At 38.2% G+C, this 26,987-nt stretch overlaps 1 protein-coding gene across 3 annotated transcripts in view; it reads left to right on the forward strand.

Moving 5' to 3' along the window:
• The window catches only part of NALCN (sodium leak channel, non-selective), a 275,342-nt gene that overhangs the window by 99,189 nt on the left and 149,166 nt on the right, over positions 1 to 26,987 (forward strand). The gene's annotated exons all lie outside the window — the stretch shown is intronic.

Consider the following 26,987-nt stretch of genomic DNA (forward strand, 5'->3'; position numbering starts at 1 on the left):
GGAATGGAATCTGACAGATTTGCCCGTGTTTCCGTTACATGAAGGAATGGGCACTCCTCACCACTTTTCTTCCACTGTGTTTTCTCCTTAATAGTAATATAGGCTCAAAATTGTGCTCTTACTTGCTTTTTAACATAACACCAGTCTACTGTTGCGGAGCAAAGTCTAGAAGGAGGAGATCATGGCAAAGTGGTTTATTACACACACGCATGTGCACACACATACACATACGCACTCCATTCCCTAAGGTCCATAGATGCCACACTTTCCAGGGGTCAACTTTGCCAGTTTGTTGCCAGAAAAACAACAAAAAAACTTGGTGATACTTTCATGGCTAACATATTTTATTTGGAGTAAGCCTTTGTGGATCACAGTCCACTTCATCAGATGTATGGACTGGTTCTGTTGTTAGCAGTTTGTTTGGGGTTGGAGGAACAGTAATGTAAAAATGGATATGGTGATGATTAAGTAACAGTGACTAGAACTAGCAGTAGCTGCAGTAGTAAGCTGAGTATTATTATTATTATTATTATTATTATTATTATTATTATTAACTTCAATTCTACCCTGCCTTTCTTGTCCCCAAAAGGGATCCAAGGCAACTTACTTATCCAACAAAAATTCAATGCCGCACACGTAAACAATAAAGTGATGCATGTAAAGTGATACAAAGCCGTTATCTATAAAAGCCACAGGCAACAACGTTAAGTATTTTGATTAAATACAGTTTTGCTGTTTCATATTGTAGGATGTCTTTAATTTGTAACTGCCGGGTCCTCTAGAGGGGATTAGCTGAAATGTTCCTGTGTTGATTCTTAATTTTTTACATTTCTGAGTCTGATTTAATTCCATTTAGTCTTTTTTCTAGGGCATGGCTTGTTTTAATGTTTAATCGGAAGTATGATACCACCAGATCAACAACTCTTTTAATATTGCTGATCCTAAGAAAGTCATTGCAAATGCTTGTAGTAAAAGAGCAGTGAAATCCCAGGAACATTTTCCATTGTTTTTCTTCACAGTGTCCCTTCCCAAAGATCATTGTTAAAACTATTTCCTTATTACAGATAGCAGTCAGAAGTGTAAGCTTTCTTTCTCCTTCCTCCTCTCTTCTTCCTTTGTTTAACATATTTCTGTAATGGCAAATTGGGGGAAGTTCTGAAAAATATATAAATTTCCTGAGAAAAAAGTAGTTAGACTATTTGGAACCAGCACCAGCAATAATGGGGGAAGCCAGGTGGCTGACACTTCCCCCATGGGATGGGGCGATGAGTGAGTTGGGTAATGCAGTGCGTGAGGCGATTTGTGGCGATTACGGCAGCCTGTATAATAAGGTCAAAATACTGTAATAAGTAATACCTCTATAGCATTTATCCTACAGAAGTGGTAGAACAACGGAAGAGTTTTGAGCAGGATAAAAATTAGTTGAACAGAACTCTGTGCTGTGATTTTGGATGCTGAAAGTGATGTTACAAAGTTTGAATGTTTGGATAGTTGTCAGGTTTGGATAAGAATAATTCCAACAAAGATAGGGTTGTTTTTTTTAACTTAACACACTTTTAAAAATCAATAAGCACATTTCCTTTCTTTACCTGGTTGAAGTATGGGGATGGTACATAAAATAAGTATTAACGCTCCACTGAAGATGCCTGGTTTTACAGAAAGAAATTCAGAATGTCAGTTTCAGAAAAACTGTTTTCATAGTATTTTTAAATAATTCAAATATTATTATATGTTTCTTTAAAATGTCCTGACATTCTTCTTTCTTGGCCAAAAATATTAGTTTCAAATGCAGTTCAAAATCTGTTGTTCTTTAGATATTGCTGGACTGCAGCTCCCATCATTTTTCAGGTGACAGACCACATAGTAAGATTATCTGTTTCCCACCACTGGTTCCAACCATGTATATATTGTGTTGTAGATACAAGTGAAGAAAGGTTCTGAAGAACAGAAAGAATAACATAAAGGTCAGAAGCTCTCCAAGGCAATATTTCAACACTAGCTTTTAAAACATTGAAACTCTATCCAAGAACAGTCAAGAGTTCAGATTCTATGGGGGAAGATAAAGGAAAAATTCCTCTCCTGGGTGTGTTGAAATGTTTTTCACAAAGATCAAAAATGTTCCTACAGAAAATAGATGTGCTTAAAATGAGATTTAAGTAAGGAATGTTGGAAGTTTGAATTTTTTCTGGCACTTTTGAAGTAACCATTTGCCAAAATGTGCAACTTAACTTTTCCCTAAAAAGAAAAAAAGAACCCTTACAACTGGTAAATCTATTAGTTCTGCTTTTTACAGAATTATTTTGATAACCTAGATAATAGAGCATGGGAAATATCCTTGCAAAAGCTGGTTTTCTGTTCTTTAGCAACTAAAGTTTTAAGATAACATTTTTAGAGGAAGCAAATGTGATTCAACATTAAAATTCCAGATGCTGCATTTGAAACTGATAAACCAGATAATCTTTTCCTAGAGCATTCTCCCTCAAAAAGAAGGAAAGTATAAATTACCTTTATAAAGTTTATGAATTAATGAAAAATGCACTGCTTACACTAAAGTTATTGCTTTATTGCAAAAAAAAGTTATTGCAAAAAGAATCTGCGAACCCCACCTCCTCCAAGATGAACTGAACCACCTCAACTGGGCTCTACAGGCCAATGGATACTCCACCTCAGACATCAGAAGAGCTGCAAGACCGAGAAGAAGCCACGAGAGTCAAGATGAAGATCCACCCAGAGGAAAAGTGTTCCTGCCACACATCAAGGGAGCCACTGACCGCATAGGGAAGCTGATAAGGAAACACAACATACAAACTATCTACAGACCCACCAAGAAAATCCAACAAATGCTACATTCAGCAAAGGACAAGAGGGATCCTCTCACTTCTGCAGGAGTCTACTGTGTACCATGCCGCTGAGGACAAGTCTACATAGGGACCACCAAACGCAGCACCCAAACACGAATCAAGGAACATGAAAGGCACTGCAAACTACTTCAACCAGAGAAATCAGCCATAGCAGAGCACCTGATGAACCAACCTGGACACAGCATTTTATTTGAGAACACAGAAATGCTGGACCACTCTCACAACCACCATGTCAGACTACACAGAGAAGCCATTGAAATACACAAGCATGTGGACAATTTCAACAGTAAGGAGAAAACCATGAAAATGAACAAAATCTGGCTACCAGTATTAAAAAACTCAAAAATTACAACAGCACAACAACAGAGAGGAACAAACAAGGACATCTAAACACCTCTCAAAAAAAGGTTTGCTCCAGGCACTGTCAGGCCATTATATGCTAATCAAGGTGATCAGTTGAAACATTCACGCCTAGCTCCAGCAGACAAGAGTCCTTTGTCTCACCCTGGTCATTCCACAGATATATAAACCCTTTTTCCTAGTTCCAGCAGACCTCACTACCTCTGAAGATGCTTGCCATAGATGCAGGTGAAACGTCAGGAGAGAATGCCTCTAGACCATGGCCATATAGCCCGAAAAAACCTACAACAACCCAAAGTTATTGCTGTTTTAAAATGGGCCCACAGTTTCTTGCTATATGCTAGGCATTGTGCTTTTTTAAAAAAACGGATGTCTCTTATGTAAAATCTTAGTATACTTATATTACTGTGTTGAACTTTAAAAGGTTCAGTTATATGGATTTAGTTACAAAATCAGTGGATTTTAATGTCACTTATGATTTGAAAGATATAAAATTTTAACTTATAGCATGCACGAGCCTTAAAATGTGTTATGATATTATGATAAAAGTCAATGTTTTGTTGATCGTTCTCAACCAAACCAGCTTTTTAAAGAAATGCTTGGGATGTGAACCTTAGTCTCAATCTCAAATTTGCATTATAGGAAAAGAATTAACAAAACAGAAATCTGAAATGTTTGTTTGGAAGGCCTCAAATTAATTGATAGATTGGGTTTAGAATATTGTGCATGTCTGTTTAATTAGATACCGCATCATGTTTGTTAACTTTGTGATCAAGCATGTGGATTTGTGTAGCACAATTGGCAATTGCTTCAAATTATAATATAGATTTTTCTTTCCAAGAATGGGTCAAGATCCAATTATGTGCTAGGCATCGAAAGTTATTTGAAGGACCGTAATTCTTTCTGTGAGCCTTTTAGAATTCTATGATCGTCTTGGAAGGACCTTCTCTCTGTCACATAACTCACTCAAATGCCTTTGGTGGCAACAAGGGAAAGGGCCTTTTCAGTGCTGCTCCCAGATTCTGGAACTCTCTCCTAAGGGTGCTTTCAGTCAGTGCCAAAATCCATGGCAAAGCGGGTTTTAAAAACTCACGTTGACGCAAATTCCCATCCCCACCTCAAAAACCCAGACTTTTGGGGGGAAGTGTCACCCAAAAGCCACCCAAAAGCCCCCCAAAACAAGCCTTAATTTTTTAAAAAAAAACTTATCAGGCTGCAATTAAGGTGGTCCTTCAGTCATCTTGGTGCACCAGGAGATGACAGGGAGAAGGAAAATCCCCCCCCCCCTTGGTTTTCTGTCATGTCATTTCTATGCACCAGGAAGACTGTAGGACCACCTTAATGGCGCCATTTTTCAAAATGCTACCGCTTGTTTTGGGTGGCTTGGGAAAGGGGGTGGATGCCATCCTGCACCTTTGTGCTCCAGGAGCCAACAAGGTGTGAGATGGCAAATGGGGACTCACTCTCAGGTAGTTCCGGTTGGTCCTGGAACTACCCAAAGTGAGTCCCAACAGGCCCAATACCTCAGGAAGGCCCAGATCTAATTTGGATAAAACAATGGAAACCCTGATTTGATTCAAATTAATTTGGTTTTACTGGATACATCATTTGGACATCTCCAGTAAAACTGAGATAGGTCTTGGTTTAAAGGCCGTTTTGAATGGGCACTAAGAGAGACCAGGATGGCCTCATTCCTGTTTGCCTTTTGCAGGCAGGTAAAACATACTTTTGCCATCTAGCATTTAGTGAATGATGAGTGACAGGCTGCTGGGGAAGCTGTGAGTGGGATTTTGCTAGTCTGTGTAGTTTTTCAGTACAGTTTTAATTGTATTATTTTTGTACTTTATTTTTTAGACTTCATTACACTAAAAATTTAATTGTGTTTTAATTTTTACACTCATATTTTAATGCTTTGACTCTAATTTTAATTTGTATTGTGTCATGTTTGCTATTAGCCGCATGGTTCCTATATCGAGAGAAAGGCAGGATAAAAATAAAATAATGTCCACAGAACAGGAACTCTCTCCCCTTCCCCTTCTGCTTCAGACATCCATAGTGCCAAACATCTGCTAAAACTTACCAAAGATTTGAAAGAAATGGTTGAAAACACAGGGATTGCAAAAGATATATATTGGGGAATTTTTTTGTGTTATTTTTGATTTGCAGTGATTTGCAGAGGGCACTGAAACAGAGGTGAAAATTATTCTGTTTACTGATTCAAGTGTTCATGTCTATTGGGTCTGCTGGGTATCCAAACTCTGGAACAGATGCAGCTATTACTTAAGGATGCTGTGAATGGCCATGGCCACTAATTCTGTCAGGATTCTGCAAAAAATCACAATTAGAACCTGCCATCCTTTTACACCAAAGAACTATACTGCTTTGATTCCCTCTCAATTGCCATGTCTGCATCCAAGGGTCTCTCATTTGGTCAGAGGCACCATCCCACCCATTCCTCAAACTGCAGATCACAATATTCCTTAGGATGATGCCATAGCAGTTAAAGCAGGATCATAGTACCATAATTGAAGCCCCTCGTCATTCTGTTTGGAGTGAAAGCTATTTCTATTTTACCCACACAGGATGGTTTGACATGTATATTGCCTCCCACTTTTTGCAAATCAACCACAAATCCAACATGAAGTGCCTTTCCTTTCTTATTTACCAAGGGTGACATCACCTCAGCACTGTAAGACTTTTAAAATAATAGGGTTGCAGTGACTGAATATTTTTGATTGATAGATAATGAAATGCAACAGTGAATTACATTAATTTTTCCAAAGTTCTGTGTGCTTTCAGATTTCTGTTTGACAGTAACATCCATCACTACACCCATTGATTTTAAGTTCAACATAGTTTGCATTATTTGAGGATTGCTCTAATATGAGAGTCACAATGTATTCTGTCCTCAGATTAAACACCCTTAATATTTTCTTGCTTAAAATAGCAAGTCATTGCATTTGCATTTGTTTGTTTGGATAGGAATGAGTTCCTACTCACTTATTGGTTTGTAAATTACTTTGTAAACAGAGATGGGTGAGAAAATAATTTCATTTCATTTTTCCAGAATGTGTTCTATTCAGTTCTCAGCTTCCTGAACTAAAGACATTTTTATTCTTAAATTGAGCTTATTATACGATTGATGCAACAAAAATTCTGAGCTTCTTGTATGCTTCATACAACAAAAAGGCTTTGAAGGCATGCCTTTTAAAATGTATATATACATTTGAAAATGTTTTACAAGTGTTTAGTTAATGGGATAAAAATGTGTATATTTCAAAAATGTGCAAAGGTGATGCATACACAGATATTTATTTGCAAGAAAGCAAGCCAGAACAAGAATCTGAATTATTTTCTAAATAAGAGTTGGATTTATTTGATCATCTTGAGTTTTGCAATTTGTTCCCATTCTTAAACATAATAATGGGCTAAATAGATTCAGTCCAGTTTTACATGTGTGTAGCAACTAGTAATGCACCTCTGTTCTCAACAGATAACAGATTCAGACACGTTAAGGGGGCTTGTGCAAGCATTATGATGTGATAGCACATCTAAAGATAGATTTACCTATCTCAATTTTATGCAGAATCTCACTAGATTTTGTTAAAAACTTTCACAGTGTTAAGCTGATTTTGCTAAGATATCAGCATTCATTCCCATTAGACCTGCTGGGACTTGTGATCTGAAAACAATACCTGACTCTAAAAAATAAAAGCAAAACCTATTTATTAGCTATATTTTCAATTCCCAATCTTAATCTAGGTCTGTGTCTTCTCACATATCCACTAACAGTATATCTTCATCTGAGACCATCTTGGGCCACTATCGTTTCTCAGTCAAATGTATGTAATGCGTGCCAGGATAACCTCCTTATCTATAAGAATGTTTTAGCTCAGGCATGAGCAAACTTTGGCCCTCCATGTGTTTTGGACTTCAACTCCCACAATTCCTAACAGCCTACCAGTCCAAAACACCCAGAGGGCCAAAGTTTGCCCATGCCTGTTATTGCTTGTATGTGTTTTATTTTTAACTGACCTGGCATTACATAGGACCAAAGTGAGGTTTTGTGTCTCTCTCCAAGTTACTTCATTTGGCAGGACAAGTGGAAAGTGGAACAGATATTGAGCATCTCTCTTTCCTTTCTCTGCAGGCCCGTAGCCAGGTTTTTGTTTCGGGGGGAGCTGAGTTTGATTTGGGGGGGGGGGGGCTGAGTCTGAGTGAAAGAGGGTCTACCCTAGCAAACCTTTTGTATCATTACCCCAATACCCCTATGCATATGGGAAGCCCCCCAAGCCCCCCAAGCCCCCCCCCCCGGCTACATGCCTGTTTCTCTGTAATTGCATCTTAACCTACATTGCCATATCTCTCTGCCCCAGACCATTCTTATTGTCACCTCATTACATTCAAACATTATGCAAATGAACTCCACAATAACCATAAATAGAGAATACACATCTAACAGCTTATTTATTTATTTATTTATTTATTTATTTATTTACTTGCTTCATTTATGCCCTGCCTTTTTCATCCCATAGGGGGATTCAGGGTGGCTTCCAACTCTGGCAAGATTCAATGCCACTTAAACATAGTCATAAAACCTATATCATATATTAAAAACTGTTAAAACAGTTAAACAATAAAACACATAGAATAATAACAAATTAAAACATAAAAGTGCATGATTCCATTGATCCATAATCCTTGCTCATAATCTTTATTCAGACTGTGTCAAACCCGTAATTATTCATTCTGCAAATGCTTGTGTACAGAGCCATGTCTTTACCTTTTTTTCTGAAAGCCAGAAGAGATGGAGCTTACCTGATGTCACTAAAGAGGGAATTCTACAACCAGGGGGGACAGCTGGTTTACTAATAGCCTAAAATATTACTAAAGAGTCTGGTCAGTCTCCTGTATAAGTATCCCACCATTCCAATACTTAAGAATACATTCAGTTAATATTAACTCTGCCTGTCTGGTTTTCACCACCACAATAAGTTGGACACAGATGGCCAGAAGGTGAAGATAGGACCCAAACCAAATAAGATTTGCTAACAAATGGCAAAAGACTCTCAGTCCCACCATTTAAAAATATGAGGATGAAAACTATGTTTTACTTAGTAGGTGGAGAATGCCTTCTTGCTGGGAGCTGATAAAAGTGCATCACCTAAAGAGCCAACTGAGGGGCTCACTGCCATTTTATATTTACAGCAATGAGACTACCTCTCACAAAGTCTATATCATCATCTGTTTTTTAATCTATGCCGTGATCCCAGACTTCATCCATACTTTTTACTCAAGGATATCATGCTAAAAGATTTTAGTCTTCAGTGCTATGAGAGTAAAAAAATGGCAAAGGCTAGTGCAGAAGTTCAAATGTGATTAGATAATTACTTGGAATGCTATTAATATACCAAAGTATTACAAATACACACATGCAGGCAAATTTCTTTCCTGACCCAAGGGTCACTTTAAAAACTATTTGACATAATGGTGATTACAGCGTGAAAGGTTTTTTTTTTAAAAAAATAGGTAACTTCTCAAATATGAGAACTTAACCATACCATTATGTTGAATATGAACCGTTCTGCCAAGAAAGCCCTGGTGGAGGGGTTAATGAAAGTGAACCTACAGAATAAATGGTAATTGCAAGACAGGCTTGGAAATTATATTCAAGAATCTTTAAAAAGAATAACAACCACTGTTATTCTCTTTGTATAATTAGGTTCATGAGATCATAGCTATTATCCCTAGTAATTGCATAAAACAGATGTGTGAAAAGAATCAGCATAGTATTGTTCGGGACATTATTAGTTTGATTGGGGGAAGACCAGAAATCATGAGGAAACATAATATCAGTCACATGAACATGTGAAGCAAATGCACTTTTATATTCTAGTTCTTAATTAACTGTACTGTTTAAATGGTAAGAGTATTGGAATTGTAAATTATGATGGGTATTTCGTTTAAAATGGAAAAAATTATAAAAACCAAACTTTCACATATTTTCTAGGGATTGAGACCCTGCTGTAGACATGATTTAGTAATAAGTCTTCACACTATTGTTAAAATGCAAAACAACAACAACAATAACAACAACAAATCAACCATAGTTTGCTTTTCTTGAAGCCTAATTGGGAATATAGAGGAGAGGACTAAATTCTGAACGGTGAAGTTTTTCTTTCTTTTTCCTCTGCAGAGTCAGTGATAAAGTTGACTCTTTATCACTGACTGTGCAGTGAGAGGAAAAAAATGTAAAGTTCATTTCCACCAAGACTCCCATACATGGCTTGGGAGTGGGCAAGAAATTGCCATTCTATTTCTTACTTTTGTAAACATATTAATCAAGGCCTTTGAAATAATTTACTGTGAGAATCATTTAAGCAGCACATAGTATTAAATCAGCTTTCCCCAACCTGCCCCAATCTAGTACTGGACTATAATTTTCATCACACCCAGTCTGCAAGTCAAAGGGAAGTGTTTTGAGATCAACCAGAGTCAAAAGAAAAATATGCAATGACAATAATTCAGAGAAGATGTGGTGGGTTTCACATCCTTATAATAGCTTGCTGGCAAAGGATGCTCATTAGCAGTCACAGACACCTGGTTGAATGCATAGATCTCCTTCAGATGCTCTTTGGCAAAGTTCCCTGCTGTCTGAAGTATGGTGAATAGCGATAAAGCTTTCCCCCAAATACATATCTAGAGATGCTTTTCTGGTGTTGTCTCTGTTATCTTTTGGGGGCAAGTCGCTTCTGGTGTGAGAGAATTGGCCATCTGCAAGGACGTTGCCTAGGGGACGCTCGGATGTTTTGATGTTTTACTATTGTTGTGGGAGGCTTCTCTCATATCCCGCATGACAGAGGGAACTCATCCACGCTCTCCTTGGATTCGAACCTGCGACCTGTCGGTCTTCAGTCCTGCCGGCACAAAGGTTTAACCCACTGTGCCACCAGGGGTCCTGGGGGTATTGTATGGTGCCTTTTTATTATTATTTTGTTTTAGTTGCCACGTGTTCTTGATCCTCCGCATTCTGGCTTTATGGGGCATTAACAATCATCTTTGTTTTTGTTTGTGCACTGCCCTGATATCTCATGCTGTAGATCACACATATCAAATTCAATGCCCATGGGTCAAATCCAGACTGTCACGTCATTTTATATGGCCTCTGACGCTTACAATGCCAGGGCAACAGAGTTACATTTATATAGTGTTACATTTACAAATGGCCCTTTAGAGGCAACCATAAGGCTGCTGTGGCCCTCAGTGGAAATGAGTTATATTCTGCCATATTTTGTGTGGTTTCAGGACAAATAAATGGGCCCTAGAGGAAGTCAAGCTTAGGACACAAAATTACAAAATGGTTGGGCATCGCTTATACAATGGAAATAGCAATAATGCTGGGGAAGGTGGAAGGTTGTAGCAAAAGAGGAAGACCACATTTGTAACGGTAGCCATGGTTCAGAATCTGCAAGACTTGTGCAAGGCAACTGATTAATGGAATACAAAGGGTCACTGTAAGATGAGGCTGATATGATAGCAAATAGCAACAACAATTCAATATTCTAATAATACAATATTCTGCTGCCTTATATAATAATATTTCTGACTTTGGTTTCAGTTGTTAGCTTCGCTCAGAACCTGTTAAGGATGAAGAGCTTGATATAATCATGTGAAATGAGTAAGCATACACGAGGGGCTCCTTTGCTGTGAAAGACCATCCGTGGGTTTGTTGCCTTTTCTCGCTCTGTGCCGCCTTCCCTTTGTCTCCTCTCCTTTTTCCCCCACTTGGCAGGAATGGAAAATTCTTCCCTTCATTACAAGCACTTTGGTGTAGTTCTCTTTTCCTGTTTTGTTTTTCTTAGCCCCACAAGTAGCAGGTGGTACAAAATAAGCAATTTGTGGTCGGAAGCCTTTTTTACTTCTTTATGTAGCATATGTGCTCTGCACAGTATTTAGAGAAAAAATGCCCTCATATTTTGCATTCCTGCTCTTCTGTGTGAAAGATCCAGATGGTGCAGCATGAAAGGTGTGAACAATTCTTCAGTTCACTGAGTCTTTTTTTTTTCTTTTCTAAACTGCCGTGGATGCATGAGGGGATATTAGCACTAGGAAAAAGATTATGGACTGTTTGCCCACAGAAAAAACTCCCCCTTCAACTGTCATGATATTTCCAGTCCTTGTCACTTTGCAATTGTTTGTGAGGTGCCTGAGAACATAATAACTCCTTTCTAAAATGAATGCTCACTGAAGCAAAATGTCAAAAAGTATGAATGTGGATTTTAGAAATCAGGACTAGCATACACAATGCAACTTCTTGTGATCATGTTGCTCTAAAATAAAGAGACTGGAATACTGTGAATATTCATGACTAAATATCTATATTTAATTATTTTTAATTGAATTTAACTAGGGAGACAAAAATCACCCCAATACCACTGTAGTGGATCATTTTGATAATCTGAAAAGGATTCAAAGGTGAACATTGAAGCACAAAAAAGTCACACTTTTCTTTATTGAGCCATTTTAGCTTCTTTATCATATAACTCTTGGATGTTCAAGTGTATACACATTGACAGCCTCTAGGGTAGTATGTAAGGTAAATGCTCCCTCTTTTAAAAAACAAAATACACACATACGCAAAGCAATTAAAATATATATGAAAAGTTTCATTTCTGATTGTTTATTTATTTATTTCCAATATTTCTACCCCATCCTTCTCAACCACAATTCGAAGCCTCGATATAATACAAATATAAACACAAATAGCAATAGTTTAAAACAGTAAATAATACATTAAGTTAAAAACATGCTAAAATCATTGTCATCAACCATATAGCCAATTTCAGTCAGGTTCAACATTGTTGATGAAACCTTCCCAATCTGATGCCCTCCAAGTGTGTTAGGCTGCAGCTTCTGTCATCCCTGCCTAGCATAGTTTTTACTGCTCATAAATATGTGAAGGGCAACCAGATTTGACAAAGCTAGTTTAGAAAGGTGGCAAAGCTTGTCTAGGTATTCCAAAATTTTAAGTATTTTGGAATTCTTGAATTTTGGCCTATCTTCACTGGATATAACAACCAGTCTCCCTAAGGAAGATTATTTAGTTATTGAACTTTGAAAGCACGAGACACATTCAGCTATGGGTTCATCCTGTCTTATGAAGCTCTGGAATTTCATCCATAAGGGCAAATGGTTTTGAGTCATTCTTTATGTCCATTTTAAAACTCTGATCTGAACTTTGTTGGGCTAGCTCCTGTTAATACTGAAAGCTCCCTTGATGGATTTTTCTGGTATTCAGTAGAAATGCTAAAATATAAGTTGAGTCTTACCGTGAAGCACTGCACCATATTCAGGAGGGAGATCTTTCCTTGGTTAAGCAGAAAGTCTGCAGTGTCTTTCCTTAGCTCTAAATTTTCTGTGTACAGTGCAGTTTCTAGGCAAAGACAAATCTTAAATATTCCTTCCTGTATGAAAATAAGCCCTTCCATTGTTTACCCTAACCTTTCCCAGTGTAGTGTGTCATGGGACAGGTTGCTCTGGAAACTGAAGGCCCATCCACATAGTACCTTTATCCCAGTTTTTATGATAAAAGCAATATGAAACAGACATGTATAACCTAGGAACATCACCCGTTGTTCCTGGGCACAAGTGCATGACCAAACCTGCCTGGATGGATGGCCAATCAGCCTCTGAATGATAATTATGATGATGGTGATGAAGTTCTGTTCCTGGTTTGAAAGTGTTAGTTCCTGTTTAATGGTGTAGTCCTGATTTTGAAAATAGTGGTCCCTCTCCACAAACTTTGTTTGTGTGTCACAAATTTCATTGAACAAAGTTATTGCCCCTCCTGGAAAACCTGTGATTTGTCCTCTAGTCAAATTTTGCCATTTTTTCAGGATAAAAGAAATGAGGAACAGATATGTATGACTCAGAAACAAAACTTGTATGAACAATGAGCATATTTGCATCTGCACATTTAATTTATTTAAAAAAAAGCTGAAATTTCCAGTGAACACCTTGCGATGGCCATCTTGCAGGCTTTGAAATCCCATAACGAAGCAGCAAGTCTGAGTGTCACAGGCAGAAATTCCAATACCAACAGGTCCGTGTGTGGACCAGCTCTCAGGTCCTGTTTTTTTTTTGGGGGGGGGGGGTTGCCTCTTGTGAAAAACCCGTAATTTGGTGCTGTCTGGAAGTGACCTGGGTGAGAGAGGAAGGCAGTTTCAGGGCTGAGTATCTATAGAGAAAGTGTAAGCCCATGTTAAAGAAGACCCAGGAAAAAAATGTGGAGCCAATAGGGAGTGTGTAATTTGAACTTTCAATCTTTCTCCATTATTATTTCATATTCTTGTCTGATAGAATAAAAGACACAGAAACAGCCACATAAAGAAACCTGCTAGCACTGGTCTATATTCCATTGGAATTGTTTTAGAGATGAGACAGGAGACTCTTGTGTGTCATTTTATTACAGCACAGTCATAACACAATTCACTGTCTCATGGGAGCATGAAGGGCAAGGATATTTGAGAGCTCAAAATAACATATTTCACCTTGTCTCCACCACTGCTCTCCAGCCAACCTTGTTCATTTCCTGGCCTTCAGAGTCCCATGGGCAAACCCATGTAACTGAAAGAAAAGTCTACTTTGGAAAGAGAGGTGGACTATCATGTATTGCAATTTAGAGTGCATTACACAGCATACCTCTTTATAGAGTCAGGAAAGCCATGGAGATCCAGTGGTAGAACAGGAGACAGGGTATGAAGGAAGTACTATGCTCACTGAAAGATGAACAAAAAGAGTTACTACTTTTCCTCTGTCCTACCTCTTTTTGCTGCAAGCAGATGTCCATTGTACCTTTGGCCAGTGAGGTATACTAGTCAGAGTACTGAAAAGGGACTGGGGAGGAACCAAAAGACCTAGATGCAGTCCTTTAAAACTCACTTGGAGACCTTGGGTCATCCATTCTTTCTGCCTGGCATACTTCACATGATTATTATATGAATACAAAGTTGAGAGGAGGGAATCTTGCACAGCACCATGCTCATTGGGGGAAATGTATAATATAAAAATAACCAAAAGAAAAGAAAGACCTCTGACAGGGAAGCAGTTGGAAACAGTAAGAGTAATATGAACAACAGAATGGCAGTGATAGCCATCTGTCATTCCTATCTGCTGAGACAGTGAAGTAGATTTCTTATATCAAGCCTGGCAGACTTCATCCTGAATTGTTTTTATTTCTTCTTTGCTGACACCCAAGAGACATTTAATATTGCCCAGAACGTTAGTAAAGATGTACTTCTGAGCTATGTTGATGTTTTTAAGAGCATGTCCCTTGAAGGGTAAAAGCTGTTGTTTCTTATGTGAAAATGTTTCCTAGTTAGGAAGAGAATTCAGCAGTGGCAATCTCCAGTGTGCTACAGGGCTGATAATATTTCAACGGTTACTTGAAAAGCAAACTGTTTCTTCATCACCACTTCTAAATGAGGATATATGTCTTCATTTTTTTTTTTGCAAAGCATAAGGGAGAGACTGGTTCATCGATCCAAAATACCAGACTAAAGGTATCACTAACCCCATTCTGCTTCTTAAGAACTGGCACAGTCACTGTCTCTGATGTGCACAAAGAACACCATCGCCACCTAGCGGCACTCCTGGTGTTTTAAAGGCTGGTATATAATAAAGCTATGGTTTGAAAGCCAAGGTGGATTTTAGTTTTATTTTATTTTACAAAGTTGTTTTGGTCAGGTTGGGATTAAACCTATGAAGAGTAGAATTTATAGTTACCATTTCCTTGATTAAACAGCAACTATACATCATAAGCTTCACCGATTAAAGAACAGGACTTCAGTAAATGTTAAGTCAGTTTTGAGTCACGAATGGAGTTCATGTAACCCCATTCATGTTTATATTTAAAAAATAAAAGAACACTTCAAATACTGTACAAAAATATTTTGATTGATTTTTAATCGTGTAGCAAAGGGGTAGTTTGCCGTGTTTTTATCCTCTATAATTTAATTATGTTTTAGTTGTATTTGAATGATGTTTAACTATCTGCTGGTGGTGCAGCAGGTTAAACTGTTGAGTGGCTGGACTTGCTGAATAAAAGGTTGGCGGTTCTAATCCAGGGAGCAGGGTGAGGTCCTGGTATTAGGCCCAGTTTCTACCAACCTAGCAGTTCGAAAAAATGCAAATGTGAGTAGATGAATAGGTACTGCATTTGCGGGAAGGTAATGGAGCTCCATGCAGTCATGACCATGGAGTTGTCTACGAACAACCCCAGCTCTTTGGCTTAGAAATAGAGATGAGCACTATTCCCCAGAATCAGATAAGACTAGACTTATTGTCAAGGGAAACCTTTACCTTTACTATCGGCTTTTAGTGGTACTGTTATTCAATGGGGTTTTTTTTCACTTCTGTAGTATAACATTTTAGCTAACTTCAATTTAAAATCACCATAATCTACCTTGATTCTCTTATCAAGGGAAAGGAGGAGAATACATTCAATAAATAAATTAATTAATAATGGCAAAAGAAAACTGTCAGACCAATTAACCTGGCTAGTTATGCCAGCCTGGCCAATCTCCAGCATCTATGAATACATCATAAATGTATCCAGCAGGAAAGCACAAATTACAATTCCAGAGTCAAGCAAATAATGCATCACATCCTGTGTCAATGCACCCCCTTTAACACTAGTATAGCAGTAAATTTTGAATGTAGGCAATCATCATGACAGTCTTTACAGCTATGCCTCCACCAGCAGACCAAAAAAAATACTGGCAGATGACTTGAGCCACTTCTACAAAGCAGTTTTTCAGCAGCAGCAGGTCTTTTGTCAAACAAATGAGTTTATTTTCCTCTTCAGGATCAAGCTTCTCTCAAATATTTTGCATTACCAAAGAGATGATAACACAAATCACAACAACATTTTGTTGTTTAATCATTCATCACCATGCCTTTTTGCCAGTTTCTCTGAAAATCATACTCAAACTCAACAATGATATAGATGAGGAAGAGGAGTTTTAATATGGCCTTTTTATCCATGTTGATCAGAGAGACCTGGTAGTTTGGTGCTATGATTTCTTCTCTGTAGCCCCAATCTCAAGTCTTTGCCTGATAGCGAGCAATGGAAATTACCACACCACTTAATTTGATGCAGTGATTGATAAAATGAAGACTGCCGACCATGTTTCATGTCCAAATGTGTTGTATGCATTTTAATAGTAATTTGATCTATTCAATGGCACACAATTCTAGTTGGCATGCATTTGGGGATATCTGCTAGACAATCAAGCTGTGAGTGTAGCTTACACACATTCCCCCAGCTGGTGCTATCATCTGTTTGAAGGGGAGCAGAACCCAAACATGAGATACTTCCTCATCTGTCAAATAATGTTGGATTTGTATTCAGTTTAATTCTTGTAAATTGTTGATCTGAAATTAGTGTAAAATGAAAATGATTCTCCAGAAGCTGGACTTCCAGTGTATCTAGTGGTGAGGGGTCCATTCACCTATGGAGGGAGGGCTATATTTGATTCCTCTAAGTCAGTGGTTCCTAAGCTTTGGTTCTCCAGTTGTTTTGGACTCCAGAAATCCCAGCTATCTTACCAGCAGTTAGAAATTGTGGGAGCTGAAATCCAAAACACCTGGAGGACCAAAGGTTGGGAACCAGTGCTCTAAGTGGTATAAAAGAAGTACAGAAGAACTACTGGTAATTTAGGGGCTATCAAAATGTGATGATGACTTGACCCATGTTCTAGATCAGTGGTTCTCAACCTGTGGGTCCCCAGATGTTTTGACCTTAAATTTCCAGAGATCCTAACAGCTGGTAAATTGGTTAGGATTTCCAGGAGTTGTAGGCCAAAACACCTGGGGACCCACAGGTTGAGAACCACTGTTCTAGAGCAAAGGTTGGGGTGCTTTGTGGTAAAACTGACAAGGGAAAGGTAATCTGATGTCCAGAATTATCAGGCAGGAATGGGTTGCTCAATCTTTCCCAGTCTTTGATGCCTTTTCTCCTGAACCAATTTCTATAATCATGATTAGATGGATAGATTTGCCCTTTTGAATTACATTATGGAAAAAAGAGAGGATATAAATACAAATTTTAAAATAGTAAAATAGTAAAAAAAAATGGTGGTATTTGTTTTGTTTCTTTTCATATGTCAGCAGTTCTGGGACCCCTACCAAGTATGGAGTGGGATAGAAATAATCTATATCAATAAATTTAGATTTTACAACTGTAGATTTTACAACTGTAGATTTTCATTCTATGACACAGGCTGGCCTGTCAGGTTAAGTTAAGTCTTTGGTTTTTTTTAAAAAAAATTGAAATGGAAGCAAAATTATGCATTTAAGTTTAACAGTTTTAACTTCACCAAAAATTTGAGGTGAAATACAGGGGAAAGCAAGAATAAATTGTAAAAATGAATTAATTCGGAATGACCTCAGTTATTCCAAATTAATGAAATACCCCATTAGGTCTGGGCCTTCCTGGGGTATTGGGCCTGTGGGGACTCACCCCAGGGTAGTTCCAAGATTACCCATAATTACCCAAAAGTGAGTCCCCATTTGCCATCCCAAATCTTTGGGGGCCCTAGAACCCAAAGGTCTGTGGATGGCACCCAACCCCTCCCTCCAGCCCCCAAAACAACCCTTAAAGCTTGACAAAATGACAAGCCAGTTGGGGGTGCTGCTCACCCCCCCCCCCCCCGGATCTCCTGCCATGTCATTTCATCTCACCATGACAACACAAGGAGTACCTTAATGGTGGTTGGGTAAGTTTAAGGGTTGTTTTAAGGGGTTTTGGAGTGGCTGCATACCATCCCAGTAATTACCGGAATGGCATGTAGCTGCCCTCACCGAAGAAGCCCGGGTTTTTGGGAGAGAGTAGGGATGGGAACCCACTTTGGCACAGATTTGACACTATCTAGAAGTGTCCTTAGTGTGTGTCTGACTTTTACTTTTATTAATTTAATAAACAAAAATGTTCTGTAAATTTAACAGCAATTATAAGACTGATCTCCATGTTCTACACTGCCAAAAACCTGTATACCAGGAAGCTCCTTAAACTAGTGAAATAACAAGTTTCGGAGACTCCCAGCACATTACCTGAATCAGAGGTCTGAAATTTCCTCCCTATTCCATATTGATTGGCCTTTCCACTTGGAAACATCCATTTCCATTTTTATATATAGCAATCAAAAATAGTAGTTAAATCCCCATGCATCTGATTTGCATTCCCAGTTCTAAAAGCTAGCTGTACATGGAGGTGCCTTCCCTCATTCTGCATATCTTGCTTTGGGAAGGGAGAGAGACCTCCTCCATTGGTTTGTTTGGGCCATATGCAATTTGGATTAGGCCCACAGGTTAGAAGTTTCCCAGTCTCTCCTGTTAGTGAAGACAGAGTTGCCATCCTTGGTGTGAGAAATACCCATGTGTGTCAAACTTCAGCCACAGTTGATGTAATATAGAAGGTGACCATAGGTTCTTTGAATAAAGCTTTGGAACCTGGAGGGAAAAGTGTCATCATCCCCTCTAGCTGTGTAGGATTTTTTAGGATTCCTATACTGCTAAATCTAACGTTACGCTTATAGAAGTTCAGGGACTGTTCTGTCAAGAAGGGGCTAAAATCTCTATCAAGAGCAGAGGTCTCATCACTTTTACTTCAAAAGGAAATTAAATATAACTCTATCACTTTGCTTGGAATGAACTCTCAAAGTGGTTATTTTTTGCAAGGTTATCCTGTGCGCTAGGAAGGAAAGAACATTATTTAAAGCTAATGGAAACAAGGAGTGAGAAGAGGAGAAAGAACCAAAAAAGTGATGGTATTTCAGTGCCCTCAGCCAGGAATTCCCATCTTCAAATAGCATTTCTGTTCCTAGGCGTGGTCATGATTTAGACACATTGTTTAGACTGGTAAGGTGATGGCACCTAACTCTATCTCGTCTTTATATCTGATTCTAAGGAAACGGTTTCTATGCCAAAACCATTGTCTTCCATCAGTAATGAACTGGATGAAGGTGGACAAATTGAAAATCAAGCCAGACAAGACAGAGGTGCTCCTGGTCAATCATAAGGCAGATTGGGGAATAGGAGCCCCCGGTGGCACAGTGGGTTAAACCCCTGTGCCGGCAGGACTGAAGACTGACAGGTCGCAGGTTTGAATCCGGGAAGAGGCGGATGAGCTCCCTCTACCAGCTCCAGCTCCTCAAGCGGGGACATGAGAGAAGCCTCCCACAAGGATGATAAAACATCAAAACATCCGGCCGTCCCCTGGGCAACGTCCTTGCAGATGGCCAATTCTCTCACACCAGAAATGACTTGCAGTTTCTCAAGTCTCTCCTGACACGACAAAAATAAAATAAAATTGGGGAATAGGGATCCAGCCAGTGCTGGACAGAGTTATACCTTGAGCATACACCTGAACTCATAACTGAACCAAATGACAAGGTTTTGGCAGTGTACAGATGTGTGTTTTCACAATTAAAACTAGTGTACCAATTATTCCCATTCCTTAAAAATCAGGCCTGGCTACTGTGAAATGTGCCTTATTGTAACATGCTCTACATGGGGCTGCTTTTGGAAATCATTCATAAACTTCAGCAGGTTTAAAATGCTTTGGCCAAGCTGTTGATTGGGACTGGATATGGGAATCATGTGACATCCTGTTGAAAGAACCTTTCTGGCTGCCAGTTCAGAGTGCTAGCTTTGACCTTTAAAGTCCTAAACAGCATGGGTCCAGATTATCCAAAAGTGAGCACAAGCTTTAAGATATACAGGAAAGGGCTTTCTTGTTACCTCACCATATTCAAAGTCAAGTTTTGTGAGAACACGAGATACAGCTTTTTCCATGGCTGCCACCCAAGCTGTAATACACCCTTCCACAAGAGGTCTCATTGGTCCTTTCTCTGCCTTCTTTCCATCAACAGTGAAAACCTTTTTAGTCAGGCAGACCTTTAAGTTGTATATGATATAGCAGTAGTATATAAGTAGGGTACTGTATTTTATTTCATTTGTTGGTTGAATTATTTGTTACTATGTTTTAAATGAGGCCCCCCTGGTGACTCAGTGGGTTAAACCTCTGAGTTGCTGAACTTGCCAACCAAAAGGTTGGCAGTTCGAATCTGATGAGTGGGGTGAGCTCCCGCTGTTAGCCCCAGCAATTCAAAAGCATGCAAAGTGTGAGTAGATCAATAGGTACCGCCTTAGAGGGAAGGTAACGGAGCTCCATGCAGTCACACTGGCCACATGACCTTGGAGGTGTCTATGGACAACACCAGGTCTTCAGCTTAGAAATGGAGATGAGCACCCCCCCCCCCCCCCCAGAGTTGGATAAGACAAGACTTAATGTCATATGAAACCTTTACCTTTACCTATGTTTTAAATGTGTTTTAACTGTCTTAATCATGGTTTTAATCCATTATTATTTAATTATTTATTATTATTTAAATAATAATTATTTATTATTATTTAATCCATTATTATTTAATTGTTTTAAAACTTTTTTAAAAGTTCATGTTTAAATCTTTTGGAAACCACCTTGAAACCCATTCTGGGAGAAAGTTTGGATATCGTTCCAATAAATAAACAAATAAATATCTAAAAGTATGAAAAAGTAATACTGCATTTACTACTTATTTCAAATGGTAGTTTGGTACTATGAGAAACAAGGTGCTGAGAATCGGAGATTATTTTGGTGGTCTCCATGAATATCTTGCAAAGAGAAGATGTAATAGAAAAGACTGTAATAGAAAATTGGTTTGTATTGGTCTTATTGGTTTTATTGGTTTATGGTGGTAATGCAAGAATTGTTGTTAATTGTTAATTGATGTTATTTGTTTTATTGCTGTTATGTGATGCGGGCATCGAATTGTGCCTTGCTTTTGTAAGCCGCCCTGAGTCCCCTTCGGGGTGAGAAGGGCAGGATAGAAGTAACCAAAATAAATAAATAAATAAATAAATAAATATTATCACCTAAATGTTTGAGAGAGGCAGGTACCATGAACATGATCTGGAAGAAACCAGATCACATGTTAATATGTACTAAGTATCCAGTCATTCTTCAACTGCTGAATACTAATAAGAAGTAAAGTAAGAATGATATATAACAAATTTACCACATTCCTGAAGATTTATTAATGTATTACTTCAATTGCTGGTTTTTACATAAGATACATATTTTACAAAGCATTGCTGCTTTCACTGGTTTCTGCCTGACTCCTTCCTGCCTTTAGTGATTCTTTATATTCTAAAGAAAGCTGTTGTGTGTGAAGAAGGGATGGAGTGGGAATTCACAGATTTCCAGAAAGGAATGAATGTTTCCAGCACTTTGAAGATTGGTATAGGAACTGAAAAACATGACATTCTATTTGGGCCAAGAAGGTGAAAGGAGAAGAATGTTACTGGGAAATCAACAGCCAAGAAAACGGTGTCCTGTGCAGAAAATGGCCAAAACATCCATGCCTTAATTTTGCACATAATAAGTCCCTCATTGCAAATAGGCTTTGAAATTGAAGCATTTTTAAGGGTTTCTTCCAAGGGGAAGATCCCTGTTAAATTTACTTGTTGCTTCTCTGATAATCAAATTAGTGAAGAATTATCTCTGCCGCTTAGATTGCAGGAATAGCAATGACAGCTGGTGCCTCCCATGCCTGTGGGGCAATGAATCTGTTCTAAATTTTAGTCTAAACCCTGAAGAAGCTATCCAAGGTGCTGAACTTATTTTGGGGAAATAGGGTTCAGCAATTCGAAATCTCATTAAATATCAAACTTAAACACAAAGGGGAATTCATCATTGCATTTCACTGTCCCAATATTCCTCTACTACACAATATCTGTTAGAAAAGAAGCAGAAAAACATTTACATTAAGCATTTGCAACCCAACTGAAAATGCTTTAGAAACAGTGTTCATGATTGATTTTGGGGTAAATGGGTGAATGATTAATGGTGGCTCTGCAACAATTCTCTGTAAAGTCTTTCTAGCCTCAGGGAATTCTAAGGGATCTTTTGATTGAAACTGTAGTGCTGACAAAGCCTTTGCCACATTTCCCAGGTTTTTTTAAAAAAAAATGGAACCAATTTTATAGTAGATTCAGTGTGTGTATTCTGTCACCTTATCTCGCTTCAGTTAAAAGACAAAAAAGCTCCAAGCACTATTTCTCATATATAAATTTGTCTCACACATATGCAAACACCTCTCTCTCTCTCTCTCTCTCTCTCTCTCTCTTTCTTTCTTTCTTTCTTCATGTGTGTGTGTGCATGCAACCTTCCCAATTTTGCATTTGTTTTTCTGTAACTCGGCAACAGCTGTTGAGCTTCATTTGGGAGGAGGGGAAGGAGAAGAATTGCAGGGCTCAGTTAAAATCCCTAGTGATTTTCTTGACACCATAATTAAGAGTAATTAAAACCTTGATGCTTCAAAGTCTGCCTACATATCCAGAAATAAAATCTGCCTTATTTAATTATACTCATAGAATTGGGGGGGGGGGTCATTTTATCCCTTCTCCAGGTTACAGAGACAAAACTGATGGACGGATTGCAATAAATAGGTATCATTATGGGTGTATTTCACCTTCAGAATAGATGTTTGCCACATGTGTTATTTCTTTTAAACTAGGTTACATGGTTTCCTTGAGTAGATCCAATGGTTCAATAGGAATGAAGGGAAGAAAGTCTTGAGTAGCAAATTTTAAAAACATAATAGCCCATTTCCAAAGTATCAACATTAAGACAAATATTCCTTACACTTGCAAAACTGTTTTATTATTTATTTATTTATTTATTTCGGAATTTTCTATACCAACCTTCTCAACTTCTTTGAGAGACTCAGCCCGGTTTCCAACCATAAAAACGCATAAAATCAATTAAAATACCATAGTTCACAGTTACAGTAACACATTTAAAATAACAATATAATAACAACAATAACAACAACAACAACAAAATAACAATAACAATTGTGATTTGACATTCTGCCATAGAAACTTCAACAAATATTCTTAACTCCACAACTATTCCAAATCACAGGTATTATTTTAAAATATTACTTTACTAGTCATCCCCTGGCACACGTTGCTGTGGCCCAGTCTGGTGATCTGGGAAGGAAAGTAGTGAGGACATGTTGGTTTCTAATATATGTAATTTATGTTTGTGGGTAAATCATGTTGTTTCTTTGTCAGTGTTGATGTAGAGATCGTCTGGTTTGTCTTCTCTGGGAAATGCAACATATAATTGTCTTTCTTTAGGGGTCCCTTTCAAATCTATGATACATCTGTCATATACATATATGTGCATATGTGAATCATATATATCTATCTATATCTATAGCTGGATGGCTCTTTGTCAGGAGGGCTTTGATTATGTTTTCTTGCCCTGGTGAAGGGAGTTGGACTGGATGGCCTTAAGGTCAGGACCCTGGGGGGAGTAGCAAGGGAGTGTCAGAGGGGTCACCAAAGACCACCAGAAAACACAGTATTTTCTGTTGGTCATGGAGGTTCTGTGTGGGAAGTTGGCCCAATCCTATTGTTGGTGGGGTTCAGAATGCTCTTTTATTGTAGGTGAACCATAAATCCCAGTACTACAACTCCCAAATGTCAATGCCTATCTTCCCCAAACTCCATCTGTGTTCATATTTGGGCATATGGAGTATTTGTGCCAAGTTTGGTCTAGATTCTTCATTGTTTGAGTCCCCAGTGCTCTCTGGATGTAGGTGAACTACAACTTCAAAAATCAAGGTCAATGCCCACCAAACTCTTCTAGTGTTTTCTGTTGCTCTTGGGAGTCCTGTGTGCCAGGTTTGGTTCAATTCCATCATTGGTGGAGTTCAGAATGCTCTTTGTTTATAGGTTAACTATAAATCCCAGCAACTATATCTCCCAAATGACAAAATCAATTTTTGAGTGATGATCACTCCTTGGATTCATAGGTGTCTTGTGGCAATTAGTCCAGTGGTTTTTAAATTATGATGTCACTCAAAATGAACAGAGCATATATATATATATATATATATATATATATATATATATATATTCCAAATCCCAACTATAGTCATTTTTATTCATTCTTCAAAATTTTAAAGAACTGCAACTACTGGACATAAAACTACTGGTAGCTTTAAAACTGCATTCTTCTTTGGAGAAAAAAGTGCAAGTGAAAACAATGTTATGAAACAGAATGAAAAAATTCACTGGATGTATTCTTGAAAGTATTTAAATCTATGTAGATGTAAGACCTGTGTTAATACAGATGTGAGGCTTCTATGATCCTTGTGCTGATAAAAGAAGCCTGTCAACAAATATTGGAGAAGGCAGATTCCCCATCCTCACACAGCCCTTGTGAGTCTGCAATATCTGTCCTGAAGAAAAGAGACACTGTGCTAGGGATGAACAACTGTCAAGTCATTGTGGGTTTATAGGGGCTACAATGGTTGCACAGATATTCCTTTTATGAGTTCCACCTCAGGACTTCCATCTTCATAAGGACTCATCCAGGTCTTGGTTAATATGTGTGTTCTTGAAAATTCCAACATTTCTGAAACAAACATTCTTTGATTCTTTTGGAACAAGAGATGATGACAATATAGTAATCTAACCAGTTCATTAATTGCATTTGAGAAAGCTGAAAGTTGATATTTCTGCAGAGGTTGTGAAGTCACTACTGTGTTCTCTAAACTAAGGTAGAGCCACAAAATTAAACCGTGGCACAGTGCTGTTAATGAGTCTAGGGTATGTGCATGTTCCCTTCTTCTTTCATATGGCCCCAATAAGATCAGAAACACTTGCTTCTGAGTACAACCATGGTTTGTCATTATAGCCAAGCAAATACAAACAACATAAAACCTTGATATTTCATTGATACACTAATGTGGTAAAGTCACTACAGTTCTGTGTATGCCAACATGGAAGGAGTGCAGAATTCAGTCAAATTTGCCCAAAGTTATTATTTTTATTTATATCCCGCTTTATCTCTCCTGAAAGAGACTCAAAGCGGCTTACAACTAAAAGTATGACCACATAATTTCAAATATACAAATATGCAAACATTAAAAAACCAGAATTAAACATAACAGTTCTAAAACTCAATTGAAATCCATTAAAATATATACAAAGCCAAAAATAGCACCCTGACTTGTTCTTAAAAACCTTCTTCTTTAAAAAACCTGTCTGAATAAGGAGGTCTTAGCTTGCTGCTAGAAGGACAGCAGAGAAGGGGCCATTCTGGCTTCCTTAGCCAGTGAGTTCCAGAGTTAAGGGCAGCCACCAAGAAGAAAAGCCCACTCTCTCATTCCCACCAATAGAACTTGACCTGGAGGTGGGACCAAGAGAAGGACCTCTCTTGAAGACCTCAGGGCCCCAGCAGGTTCATACTAGGGGATGTGGTTAGCCAAATAGCCTGAACCTTAATATACACAAAGCGAAATTGATGGTCTCATGTTCCAGGGTTCCCCCAACATCAAGGCTGAGGTTTATTAAACACAAGATAAGCAAGGTCATATTTACTTATAAAAAAAACCTGAAATCTTTAATCTTTTCAAGGTCTTGTTAAAATAAGACAATTGCAGAACAGTGTTGGATTAACAATGAACACAAACCAAGGCCAAGGCCAATTAATGCAGACAAGCCAAGTACTATGGAGTCCAATGGTGAGGAGCAGGAATAAACAATTGTGCAGGTCACAGTCCAATAGTCAGATGCCAGAAATGCATTCATCAGAGTTCATAAAATAATGACCAAGAATGCATGAGTAAAAAACCTAAGTCAGAATTCCAAAGTCAAGCCAGATAGCCAAGAATACAAACTGAAGTCCAAGTCCAAAAATCAAGCCAGATAGTCAGTCCAGAATTTAGAGTCAACGATTCAGGATACAATAGAGTCCAAACATGATTACAGGAACAAAGCCAGAGTCCAGAATTCTAACTGAAGGGCAGCGGTTCAGATTCATGCTTCAGCCATGTTGCTCATAGTATGCAGGTCTTTGCCCCAAGCTGCACAGAAATATGATCTCCTAATTGGCTCCTGATTACATTTTTTTAGTTTCCATTCTCAAAGTCTCTTTCAGAAATGCCCAGAGTTAGGATCCTGACACTGTGTATGTTTGAGGTTAAAATCCTTTTCCTCTTGTTACAAAACCCACAGTAGTATTTTCTTCCACACAATATGCCACGGTGGGCTAGCACTACAGCAAGATGACCCACATTGATTATTTTTTTGGGGGGGGGGGGGGGGGACTTGCGTTCTAAGTATGCGATGTTTGCCATATGCATTTTGTTCAATTGTTTACCCCACCTTAACAATATTGTGAGGACACAATGAGATAACATGGCAACTGAAATTTCAGCCAGGCATGATACTGTCATAGCCATCAATTAACTTTCTAAGTATCTGATCGGACTGGACTATTAAATAATCAATACTGAGTATGCTTTTTTGCATGTATCTTATCCCTAATGTATTACATCTACCTTATTGCTTACAATCAGATTAATGGTTTTCCTTCTGCTTGACTTCCTTATCTATCATAATGAGTGGAGATATCAACAAGAGATACTTTAAATGTGGCTTTATTGCTTTTAGAAAAGTCTAGTAGCTGCCTTCACTTTGAAAGGGAGGAATTTATATTTCCATTTTGGAATAGAAATAAGCAGGTGGTCATCTGCAATACAAGGTTTAATGATTGCTTTTATATTCATTGCAAATTAGGCTTAGATGCCTTGAGCAAGAGGAACCCATGCACACAACTATAAACCTATGCATTGATATAACTGA

Source organism: Anolis sagrei, chromosome 3 (genome assembly GCF_037176765.1).
Source record: "Anolis sagrei isolate rAnoSag1 chromosome 3, rAnoSag1.mat, whole genome shotgun sequence".
Lineage (NCBI taxonomy): Eukaryota > Metazoa > Chordata > Lepidosauria > Squamata > Dactyloidae > Anolis > Anolis sagrei.